General features: G+C 46.6%; 1 protein-coding gene across 1 annotated transcript in view; it reads right to left on the reverse strand.

Moving 5' to 3' along the window:
- The window catches only part of FAM89A (family with sequence similarity 89 member A), a 33,941-nt gene extending 24,341 nt beyond the window's left edge, over positions 1–9,600 (reverse strand). Inside the window, exon 1 of the mRNA XM_082252293.1 lies at positions 9,314–9,600. The gene's annotated coding sequence lies outside the window, so the exon portion shown is untranslated. The remainder of the gene's footprint in view (positions 1–9,313) is intronic.
- Between the last annotated feature and the right edge of the window lie 3,272 nt (positions 9,601–12,872).

Raw genomic sequence — 12,872 nt, forward strand, 5'->3', positions numbered from 1 at the left:
TCCCTCCAAAAAAGATGTAAAAATCAATTTTTTTAAAAATTTTTGGCCAATTTGTTTTATGCTACATATGTTTGGTAAAAAAAAAAATCGCAATAAGCGTATTTTGATTGGTTTGCGCAAAAGTTATTGCGTTTACTAACAAAGGGAAAGATTTCTGTCATTTTTGGTGTTTTTTTTTTAACGCGTAATGGCGGCGATCTGCGTTTTTTTTTGCGGGACTGCGACATTGCGGCGGACAGATCGGACCCTTGACTGACATTTTTGACACTTTTGGGGGTACCAGTGACATTACTGCAGTAATCAGTGCTATATATATGCACTGTTACTGTAAAAATGACACTGGCAGGGAAGGGGTTAATTTTATTGGAGAGGGAGGGGTTAATGTATGCCTGGTGCTTACTGACGTGTAGGGGGGGAGGTGACTGAGTGAGTCATGGACAGATCGGATGTCCAGCTATGCTGAACAGTCCGATCTGTCACTCCCTGTCACTATGGAGATCCGCCCGCTGTGTTTACACACAGCGGGCGGATCTCCAGACTCGATCCCCGACGATCGGGTAAGAGCAGCGGCGATCGCCGCTGCTCGTCCCCTGGCCCGACTCCCGCTGTGAATGAAAACAGCGGGAGCGAGCCTCCGGCGGCGCGCAAGCGCCGCCCAGAAGGGGGAGTGTCTGACGACGTAGTACTACGTCGTCAGACGATAACGAGCCACTCTGCCGCAGTAATATTACTGTGAGCAGACGTAAAGTGGTTAAAGGCAGAAGATTTTTTTTTTTTCTTTACCTTCATGCATTCTATGCTTTAAAAACCTTCTGGTGGCAGCTCCCCCCCCCCCCTTATATTTACCTGAGACCTATCTCAAGCCAGCGATGTGCATGAGAGCCGCGGGTCTCTCTCTCTCTCCTCATTGGCTCACATAGCAAAGGCTCCTGCTGCTTTCAATCACAGCCAATGAGCCAAAGAGGAGAGAGAGCTGGGGGCGGCGCTGAGCCACGCACTGTGTGTGAATGGACAATGCCCATTCACAGGAGCGCCTGCTCGATTGCCCCCATAGCAAGAGGCTTTCTATTGGGGGCACTCAGCAGAGGACCCAAAAAGAAGAGGATTGGAGCTGCTCTGTGCAAAACCATTACACAGAGCAGATAAGTATAACATGTTGGTTATTTAAAAAAAAAAAAAAATTTAACCTTTAGAATCACTTTAACTCCAGATGTTATTTTCTCAGGAAATTCTCTCACTGTTTTCTCAGGAAGGTCCAAAGAGACATGGATGAGCCAGTTTGGGGTAGAGGAACTTGACTGGCCTGCACAGGGTCCTGACCTCAACCCGACAGAACACCTTTGGGATGAATAAGTGTGGAGACTGTGAGCCAGGCCTTCTCGTCCGCATCAGTGCCTGACCTCACAAATGAGCTTCTAGAAGATTGGTCAAATATTCCCATAGACACACTCCTAAACCTCGTGGACAGCCTTCTCAGAAGAGTTGAAGCTGGTATAGCTGCAAAGGGTGGGCCGACTAAGGCTCCTTTCACACACTCCGTCCGTAGGACGGAGTCCGTTTTTCTCAGCGGGGCAGCTGTCAGTTCCCCATGCATCTCTATGGGGAAAATCGGATGGGAACGGACCGTTGGTCCGTTCTCATCCGATCCGCTGGACGGATGTAAAATAGGGTTTCCATCCGTCCAGATTTGACGGATCGGATGTCAGCGGACATGTCTCCACTGACATCCGATGCCCCATAGGAATGCATGGGGGGACCATTCATATCCGCCAAAAAAACTGACAGGCGGATCTGATCTGTGTGAAAGGGGCCTAAGAATGGGATGCCATTAAAGTTCATGTGTGTGTGTAAAGACAGGCATCCCAATACATTTGGTAATATAGTGTAGTATACACAGGGAGGTTTCTATTTTTTGTTCAACCAGCAAAAGAACAGATACCTGTATCCACAAAAGCGAGGTGAATGCAGGGATCTCCCCTGATGCACCATTGTGGGGCTGGGCGGGAACTCCTGGACTCCCCCCTGTCAGAATACACTGATCAGAGCTACAGCCATTGGCTGAAGCAGCTGATCAAATTATTATTTTTTTATCAGGACCATTTAAAAGAAGGTGGTCTAATGATCAGCTTCTGTTGAACAGAGAGAACTACATCCATAAAACAAACTTATTTGTCCTAAGACTTTGAATGAAGCACAACACATACAACCAATGAATAACTAGTTTCCAAAATTGTTGTTTGAATAATAATTAAATATTGCATACAAAAAGAGGATAAAATGGTAACAAGCTGATTTGTAATGAATCCATATTAATGCCTTTCATAGATAATTAAATATAATGTTGATCATATATAATAATCCAACTGTCAATACATGATTCAATTAAAATTGCATCCAAAAACTCAATGCATTTCATGACTCTTTGTTCAATTCTTCAGGAGTAGATGCTAAGAATAGATATGACAGTATTTCCAAATGGTGATCGCCAGGGGAGTTTCCCTGGGGAGCTGTGAATGTGTGACTCAGCAAAATCCCAAGGGGACAAACTGGTAGCAGATTCAATTTGGGTAGGCAATCCATGATGACACCCAAAGCATTTGCATGAATCAGGAGCGGTGAGCCAAGGTGTTGCTCCTCAGTATCCTCATGGCATGGGTATTTTTTTACGAGGATACAGAGAAGCAACACTTTAGTCCTTGAGTCACGAAACGCGTTGAGTGGATTCATTACAAATCAGCTTCTTTTGTATGCAATATTTATTCTTTTATTAAAATGCTGTAAACTAGTTATTAATTGGTCGAATGTGTTGTACCTCATTTAAAGTCCCAGGACAAATAAATTGGTTGTATGCAGGGCTTTTTTTCTCAGATAGTAGGTGCAGGAACTCCCCCTTCTGAGTCACCCCTTGTCTCCGCCCCCTACCCAACTCCAAGCACATCCCTTGGTCTCAGCCCCCTACCCACCCCCCAGTACCGTCCCTTTTAGCGAACACAGAACCAAGTATTCTGTGGTGCTAAGTAATTTGTATTGAACTTGCTAATTTTAACAAGAAAAGCAGCAAAATAGATCCGCTGCAGCCAGCAACAATAGACCCCCAGAAACAAGAGATCACCTATACAAAAATGTCCACCCACAACAAAATACCACCCCAGCAGCAATAGATCCACCCCAGCGGCAATAGACCACCAGCAACAACCCTAAATTCTTCAGCAGCCAGCAACAATAGACCTCTCTCTCAACAGTAGATCCCTTCTAGCAACAACTAACTCCCCAGAAATATAAGATCCCTCCCATGCAAAAATAGATCCCCACTGGCAACAATAGATCTCCCAGCAGCCATCATCAATAGATCATCCAGCACACCCCAGCACCCCTTGCACTTAAATACATTCAGTGTGGGAGGTGCCGGAACTGCGTTCCCCCACGCTCCCCCTGAAAAAAAGCCCTGGTTGTATGGATATAATCATGGAAGGATCGTGGCCTGGGTGGACCAGGCCACGTTCTTTTCAGTTACCCGGCCAAATTTCAATACCTAGTCTATACACAGGTTTACAGAACCCAGACAGCAGTAAAAATCCATAAGAAGGTCTCAAATCCTGCTCGCTCTAAGTAGAAAAAAAAAAAAAAATCGGTTTGACATATACATTTAAAGTTGAGTTCTAAATCATTACATTAGATTTAGTGCCACCTGTAACGTTAAAAAACCATACCCCGTGAAGAAACCATACCCCTCGTCACTTCCGGTCTGAAACAGCAGAGCAGCGCAGTAGTGCGCATGCTCAGAGCCCCGGATACGTAATTGAAGGAGAAAGAATTTGACAAGTGCGCATGCTCGGTGGGCATGAAAATATCACGGCACTGTGTCTAATGTTATACTTGCGGCGGGTACATTAAAACACTTCGGGTGCAACATAAATCATGTCCTCTCCTATCGCTGTAACTTCCCTCATCTCCGGTAATAAATATAAAAGCGGCGGCGGGTGTATGAGACGTAAATGTGACGGTGATCGCGGCTCCGTGATCCGCTTTTATATTTATTACCGGAGATGAGGGATAGGAGAGGACATGATTTATGTTGCACCCGAAGTGTTTTAATGTACCCGCCGCAAGTTTAACTACCGTGAGAAATCCATACCCTCCGTAGCTGAACCGGAAGTGACGAGGGTATGGTTTTGTCACGGGTATGGTTTTTTCACGGAACACCACCCGCTTCATTATTGTCACCTGAAAAATAATTGGATATTCTCGATTTTTTTTTTTTTTTACTTACCTTGTTTCAGAAGAAAATATACTCACCTTTCCTTCCACTTCCTCCCTCTGTGGCCGGTGTTCCGTGAAAAAACCTACCCGTGAGAAATGCCTACCCTCGTCACTTCCGGTGCACATACGTCATGCACGGAGGGTATGAAATGATCACGGCAGTGTGTGTAACGCGGCGGTTACATTAAAACAGCTCGGCTGACATATGAGTCATCTCCGCTCCTGTCCCTGGCACTTCACTGATCTTGGCTAGTAAATATAAAAGCGGCGGCGGGTGTATGCAAAGATAAATCACGGAGCCGAGAGCCGCTTTTATATTTACTAGCCAAGATCAGGGAAGTGCCAGGGACAGGAGCGGAGATTACTCATATATTGCAGAACAGCTGTTTTAATGTAACCGCGGCGTTACACACACTGCCGTGATCATTTCATACCCTCCGTGCATGCGCACTTGTCAGCTCCTCATCTGTTCCATTACGTATCCAGGCCTGTGAGCATGCGCACTGCTGCGCTGCTCAGCTGTTCCTGACAGGAAGTGACGAGGGTAGGCATTTCTCACGCGGTAGGTAATTCTCACTGAACACCGAGGTCCGCGTCGTCACTTCCTGTCCTGCAATGCGTCCTGGGAGCTCTTACTCATCACTCCCAGGAGGCAATGGGCAGTCATGTAGGTGGCCGGGCTCCTCTCACAGCTTGCACAATGAGCTAGAACCAGGAAGCAGGCCATACATTTGCATACTGCGGCTTCGGGTGACCAGGACAAAGATGGCGGCGCTCAGCAAACTTTTTATGAAGTAAGATTTTATGATTGCCAATCAATTATTAAACTGTCTAATACCAGATTAGCGGATGTATGAAGGGTGGTGGATCACTGTTTGGGAAGTATTTATAAAAAAAAAACGATTCTGTGGCCAGAACTCCGCTTTAAGTGTATGTAAGCCCTAACAATGAATCTCTCTTATTTGCTCCTTTTTGCATGTGCCTTAAATCTGAGTATGACTATGTCCCCGGACATCTATGATTTCCCAAAATAGTAACACCTACAGATATTTCCAAATTGTTTTTAAATTAATCTGAACAGACAATGCCATATTTTCTGAGTCATATTCCTCTCAGCCCTTACAATGGCATTAGTAGAAAACAGTTTCATCGCTAGAACAAAAGAATAGCATTATTAATGCTACAGGTCATCAGTATTGAAACTCTGAACACCCTGGAAATAGCTCTTTACCTAAACGAGGTTGGAGCAGGCCGGCCTGGGTTGCAGCCTTCAATCTCTCCCCTAGCTGTAGAAAGCCATTACTCGAATGAGGCCATTCATAGTCTAGACACGCAGTTACAGCACCGGTGACTGCTCCTTTAAAGACCACTCACTGCTCATTGTGAGGAATTTGAGTCATGTTAGATTAACTCAAGGGCAGCAACCACAAGAGAGGAGACACGGTAACATTTCCGGAACAATGATGAACTCCAGCCAAACATCCAATACACACTTGGAATACATACATGAGATTTGTTTTACCTGCCAAATGATTTCTATTTTCTGTCTTTACAAACCTGAGAAGTCCCTGTATGGCAATGCAGGACAAGTCGATTATCATTACTTTCCATTCTATGCCTTTTGGAAAAAGTTTACGGGTGCTTCTTTGGTGCTTTGGACCCCACAGGCTTCCAATTTCGATGCAGCAGCTATTCGGGGAATCGGACAGCCTCTGGTGATGGCTGTCAGAATACAATAGCCGAAGTGAGGGATTCATCTATCCGCACTGTATACTGTTAGGCCGGGTTCACACTATCTGCAGCGTGGCTCACAGCAGGGGTCCGGTGCGTCCCAGTTCACCGTTTCAGGTCCAAATGTTTGCCTGAATTTGGACCTGAAACTGAGCCAAAAACGCACAGGACCCTTCTGCAGTGCCCTCCGCAGCCGCCCCGGAAGATGTGTGAACCAGCTCCATTGAGAGCTGGTCACACTCTCCCACATCCAATTCGCATAGGTGTGAACCCAGCCTCAATATAGGAATTTGTTAGGTTTCCTTTGTTTACCCCCCCCCCCCCCCGAGACTCAAAGTGTTACTAGACCCACATCAGTAAAAATCAGTGTGTATATGCACTAAAGCATGCTTGTTATACTCATTGTGGAACCTAAGAGGTTAATCCTCTGTATTGTGTAAAAAGGCTGTTTGATCCTGTCTTCTTAGATCCTCCCCTTCTTCCACAGCCTCCAATCCATCTCCTGATATTACAGAGTCTTGGGGGTACTCTGCACATGCTCAGTTTGGTGTGTATTGCTAGCAAGGTTTTTTTATTTTTTTCTTGGGAGGGTGCAGGTAATCAGTAAAGGGCCAATCGGCACTGTCCAGACAGAGGGTCAGGGGTCCTGCAGAGTCATAGGACAGACAGAGGAGAATAAAAACTCATTCTACAAGCTTTAACCAGGCACTGAGATGTCACGAGGCTGCTATATATACTACTGATAAGAAATGGTATTTAGCAGTTTATATTTACTAGAATTATTGCATTTCCATGTACTGTGGGAGACCAGATATTGTGAATGCAGGCTCCTGGGATTAGTAACACTTCAATGCAAATGATTGATAAGTGTATGGACAGCTTTAGAGTATATTGAATGAATAGAAAAAAAAATGAACAGGTACCCCACATCCAAACAAGTAAAGTGCACCACCTCCATGCTGCGACACTGCATTCTGACAGTGGGACTTTCTGCTGTCAGGATACACTAATTGGTGGCTGCAGCCACGGATCAAGAAACATTTTTCAACATTCCAGTTCTACAGAAGTCGGTCTCTGCTGAACCAGATGGATTTAGATACATCTATGTTAGGCTTTACACTACCCATCCAATCATGACATTTACACTGAAACTGTCAGGGAAAAACTGCAGAGAAAGGCCTAACTGCAAAAAAGAGTAAATACTTATCTCTCCCGCTGCCTGCACTAAAACACTCCTCTGAAGTCTGTTGAGGAACTGCGATTCTGTTGCACAGAGTTAAATGACTTTTCTAACTTTATTTAAAGTTAAAAAAAAGGAAAAAGTTCTTTCAACGATGCATACACACGTTTGCACGCATATTAACAAAATACGCACTGCCTGGTGTGAATGGGCCTCTTGCCAGGTGTTTATTGCCATCTATGTCCCTTGGGGGAGATTTACTTTATCCATCCTGCTGAGCGTTGCCACCAGGACTGAAAAGTGATGTAAAATCCAAAACTTTGAGTTGTCACCAGAATAGGAAGAGAGTGGAAATCCTCCAATAGGGAACCTTATTCCAGTGACAACTGTCTAAATCTGGTCATACAAATATAGATTTGAACAGGATATAAAAAATTGGACAGATTCTTTAATGCATGCTTTAGGCCCCTTCGATTTGGAATCGTGGGCGGAATTGATGCGACTCTGCTCCTGATTCCATAACTTGTGTCAATCGCTTCAAAACGTGTGACATGCGTTGGGCGCAATTCATTCTAAATAGCATCCCAAACATGCTCTGAATTTGCAGCGACAGAATCACGTCGCAATTGCGGCAAAACCTGCCTTTAAAAATCATAGACGGCTTGTCACCTAAAAAGAAGAAGGAGCTTCTTTTGGGCAACAAAACTGCATAGGGCAGCCTATTGACATAAGTGAGCTGCTCAATACGTGACATGCCACACAAAATGGCGAGCGGTGTGAATGGGGCCTTGTAATGTGGATATAATTCTGCTGCTGCAGCTATTGATTTTTTATGCCAAAATACCTGAGCAGTGGATGCATCTGATTGGAAGCAGGCATTGTACCGCTGACAGTTTTCTACAGATGTCGGGCAGGTGGTGGCTAGAGGTGGGCTTGGGCGTGTTCAGGATCTTATCTGCCCAATTGCACCAGGAAGCCGACAATGCACACGGCTAATCACAGGCATTCTGATCTGTGCAGCTGTGGAAAGTGTCGGCTTCCTGGGTGGGATCCCGAACATCCATGAGCCCATTCCAAGTGACGGCCCAAAGGGCCATCCACTGAGCGGATATCAGCTGGTTCATTGGGAACCGGATGAAATTCACATAGTGTACCGCCTTTAAGGAAAAAATAACTAACACTGTACACCCTCCCCACCCCCTTGTCCCCACTGCTACTTACCTCCATGGGTGATGAAATCTAAGTGTCCATGCAGCCGGTGCAGCAGTCAGGGGATTTGAAATCCCTGCTCTTCTCTCTGTAGGGCTATTGGGACAGATAAGACTGATGCTCTGTGCCAGTGCTGACCAATCAGAATGGCTCTGATCTGTCCTGGAAGCCCTGCAGAAAGAGGAGGGAGAGGAGCAGGCATTGAACATCCCCAGACCACTGGCACTGATGGCTCATCACCCACGGAGGTAAGTATGGTGGGGACAGGGGGGTGGAGAGGGTGTAGAGTGTTAGTTCACCTTTTCGGAAAAAATGAAAAAAAAGGTGAAAACGTTAAGATGCGATTTCCTTCACTTTGCAGAGATTTCCTCTCATTTCCTGTTGTGTTCACAGAACAGGAAGCAAAGAGAAATCTCCCAAACTGGACACCAGATGGCAAAAGACAAAACAAAACGGTGGTTTTACCCTTCCCTACTTAAAAAAAAAAAAAAAAAAAGTTTTGGCTTTTGATAAACTTTAAAAGCTGCACAATCTAATAGTACATAGCGTACCTCGACTTTTCCCGTCCTAATGCAGTAAACATCAGGTTATGTTAATGTCACGCTGTATTTACGGGCGGTCAGGACCTTGTTATTGCTCTGTAAATTCCTGGCAGAAGGTTGTCTGGATTCCTCCTGGCCCACAGATGAAGGATCCACATGTGCTTCCTTATGTTTACTGTCACCAAGGTTTAAACCAACACCTTATGACACGTCAGGAGCCAGGGGAACCCAATGATCCTCATTACTACACCCGGGGGATTCTAATGACTCGGAGCCCACCTTCATAGTAATGAGACGATGGGGCGCAGTCACCAGGACACAAAACCCCTAAATCAGCATTCTATAACTCTATTCCCTACACAAAGCCAGGCGTTCTGTGATGGACACTTACAGCTCCTCCTGGACACAGCTGGGCAAGGCAGATAGATTGGCTTTGTCTGGGATCTTCTGAGGTTTAGGAGGATCGCTGTCTTCTGTCTGCTCCTTCTTTAGTCCTCTTTGTCCTTCTTCCATCCAGCTCTCCCTCTCTCCTCCTCTGTCCTCACCTCATCCCCTGGTGTCCCCCTCTACTTGTAGGGCACAGCTTGCTGTGTTGTCTCTGCTCACTCCTCCAGTCTGGGATGTGTGTAGAAGGAGGAGAGCTGCTGATGTGTGTGCAATGGGGGAGGGAGGGAGTGAGCTGAGCTCCAGAGGGTGGGGGGACTGAGCTGTTGGTGCAGGGAGGAGGAGGAGGAGGAGGAGGGGTGGACTGTTTCAGCTACAAAACCCAGCCTGCAATCCTCTCTACAGGGGAGCCAGTGTGTGCTGGGCATGGAGGGACACTTCTGTCACATATACAGTGCTGGACATGGAGGGGACATTTCTGTCACATATACAGTGCTGGACATGGAGGGACACTTCTGTCACATATACAGTGCTGGACATGTAGGGGACATTTCTGTCACATATACAGTGCTGGACATGGAGGGAGACTTCTGTCACATATACAGTGCTGGGTATGGAGGGAGACTTCTGTCACATATACAGTGCTGAGCATAGAGGAACACTTCTGTCACATATACAGTGCTGGACATGGAGGGAGACTTCTGTCACATATACAGTGCTGGACATGGAGGAACACTTCTGTCACATATACAGTGCTGGACATGGAGGGACACTTCTGTCACATATACAGTGCTGGGCATGGAGGGAGACTTCTGTCACATATACAGTGCTGGGCATGGAGGGACACTTCTGTCACATATACAGTGCTGGACATGGAGGGGACATTTCTGTCACATATACAGTGCTGGGCATGGAGGGACACTTCTGTCACATATACAGTGCTGGACATGGAGGGGACATTTCTGTCACATATACAGTGCTGGACATGGAGGGACACTTCTGTCACATATACAGTGCTGGACATGTAGGGGACATTTCTGTCACATATACAGTGCTGGACATGGAGGGAGACTTCTGTCACATATACAGTGCTGGGTATGGAGGGAGACTTCTGTCACATATACAGTGCTGAGCATAGAGGAACACTTCTGTCACATATACAGTGCTGGACATGGAGGGAGACTTCTGTCACATATACAGTGCTGGACATGGAGGGAGACTTCTGTCACATATACAGTGCTGGACATGGAGGGAGACTTCTGTCACATATACAGTGCTGGACATGGAGGGAGACTTCTGTTACATATACATTGCTGGACATGGAGGGGGACTTCTGTCACATATACAGTGCTGGACATGGAGGGGGACTTCTGTCACATATACAGTGCTGGGCATAGAGGAGACACTTCTCACATATACAGTGCTGGACATGGAGGGACACTTCTGTCACATATACAGTGCTGGACATGGAGGGAGACTTCTGTCACATATACAGTGCTGGGCATGGAGGGACACTTCTGTCACATATACAGTGCTGGGCATGGAGGGACACTTCTGTCACATATACAGTGCTGGGCATGGAGGGACACTTCTGTCACATATGCAGTGCTGGACATGGAGGGACACTTCTGTCACATATACAGTGCTGGACATGGAGGGACACTTCTGTCACATATACAGTGCTGGGCATAGAGGAGACACTTCTCACATATACAGTGCTGGACATGGAGGGACACTTCTGTCACATATACAGTGCTGGACATGGAGGGAGACTTCTGTCACATATACAGTGCTGGGCATGGAGGGACACTTCTGTCACATATACAGTGCTGGACATGGAGGGACACTTCTGTCACATATACAGTGCTGGACATGTAGGGGACATTTCTGTCACATATACAGTGCTGGACATGGAGGGAGACTTCTGTCACATATACAGTGCTGGACATGGAGGGAGACTTCTGTTACATATACATTGCTGGACATGGAGGGGGACTTCTGTCACATATACAGTGCTGGACATGGAGGGGGACTTCTGTCACATATACAGTGCTGGACATGGAGGGACACTTCTGTCACATATACAGTGCTGGACATGGAGGGAGACTTCTGTCACATATACAGTGCTGGGCATGGAGGGACACTTCTGTCACATATACAGTGCTGGGCATGGAGGGACACTTCTGTCACATATGCAGTGCTGGACATGGAGGGACACTTCTGTCACATATACAGTGCTGGACATGGAGGGACACTTCTGTCACATATACAGTGCTGGGCATAGAGGAGACACTTCTCACATATACAGTGCTGGACATGGAGGGACACTTCTGTCACATATACAGTGCTGGACATGGAGGGAGACTTCTGTCACATATACAGTGCTGGGCATGGAGGGACACTTCTGTCACATATACAGTGCTGGACATGGAGGGACACTTCTGTCACATATACAGTGCTGGACATGTAGGGGACATTTCTGTCACATATACAGTGCTGGACATGGAGGGAGACTTCTGTCACATATACAGTGCTGGACATGGGGGGACACTTCTGTCACATATACAGTGCTGGACATGGAGGGAGACTTCTGTTACATATACAGTGCTGGACATGGAGGGAGACTTCTGTCACATATACAGTGCTGGGCATGGAGGGAGACTTCTGTCACATATACAGTGCTGGGCATGGAGGGAGACTTCTGTCACATATACAGTGCTGGGCATGGAGGGAGACTTCTGTCACATATACAGTGCTGGGCATGGAGGGGACACTTCTGTCACATATACAGTGCTGGACATGGAGGGAGACTTCTGTCACATATACAGTGCTGAGCATAGAGGAACACTTCTGTCACATATACAGTGCTGGGCATGGAGGGACACTTCTGTCACATATACAGTGCTGGACATGGAGGGACACTTCTGTCACATATACAGTGCTGGACATGGAGGGACACTTCTGTCACATATACAGTGCTGGGCATGGAGGGACACTTCTGTCACATATACAGTGCTGGGCATGGAGGGACACTTCTGTCACATATGCAGTGCTGGACATGGAGGGACACTTCTGTCACATATACAGTGCTGGACATGGAGGGACACTTCTGTCACATATACAGTGCTGGACATGGAGGGAGACTTCTGTCACATATACAGTGCTGGACATGGAGGGAGACTTCTGTCACATATACAGTGCTGGGCATGGAGGGACACCTCTATCACATATACAGTGCTGGACATGGAGGGACACTTCTGTCACATATACAGTGCTGGACATGGAGGGGACACTTCTGTCACATATACAGTGCTGGGCATGGAGGGGACACTTCTGTCACATATACAGTGCTGGGCATGGAGGGGACACTTCTCACATATACAGTGCTGGACATGGAGGGACACTTCTGTCACATATACAGTGCTGGACATGGAGGGACACTTCTGTCACATATACAGTGCTGGACATGGAGGGGGACTTCTGTCACATATACAGTGCTGGACATGGAGGGACACTTCTGTCACATATACAGTGCTGGACATGGAGGGAGACTTCTGTCACATATA

The sequence above is a fragment of the Pelophylax lessonae genome (genome assembly GCF_965119305.1).
Source record: "Pelophylax lessonae genome assembly, chromosome: 3".
NCBI lineage: Eukaryota > Metazoa > Chordata > Amphibia > Anura > Ranidae > Pelophylax > Pelophylax lessonae.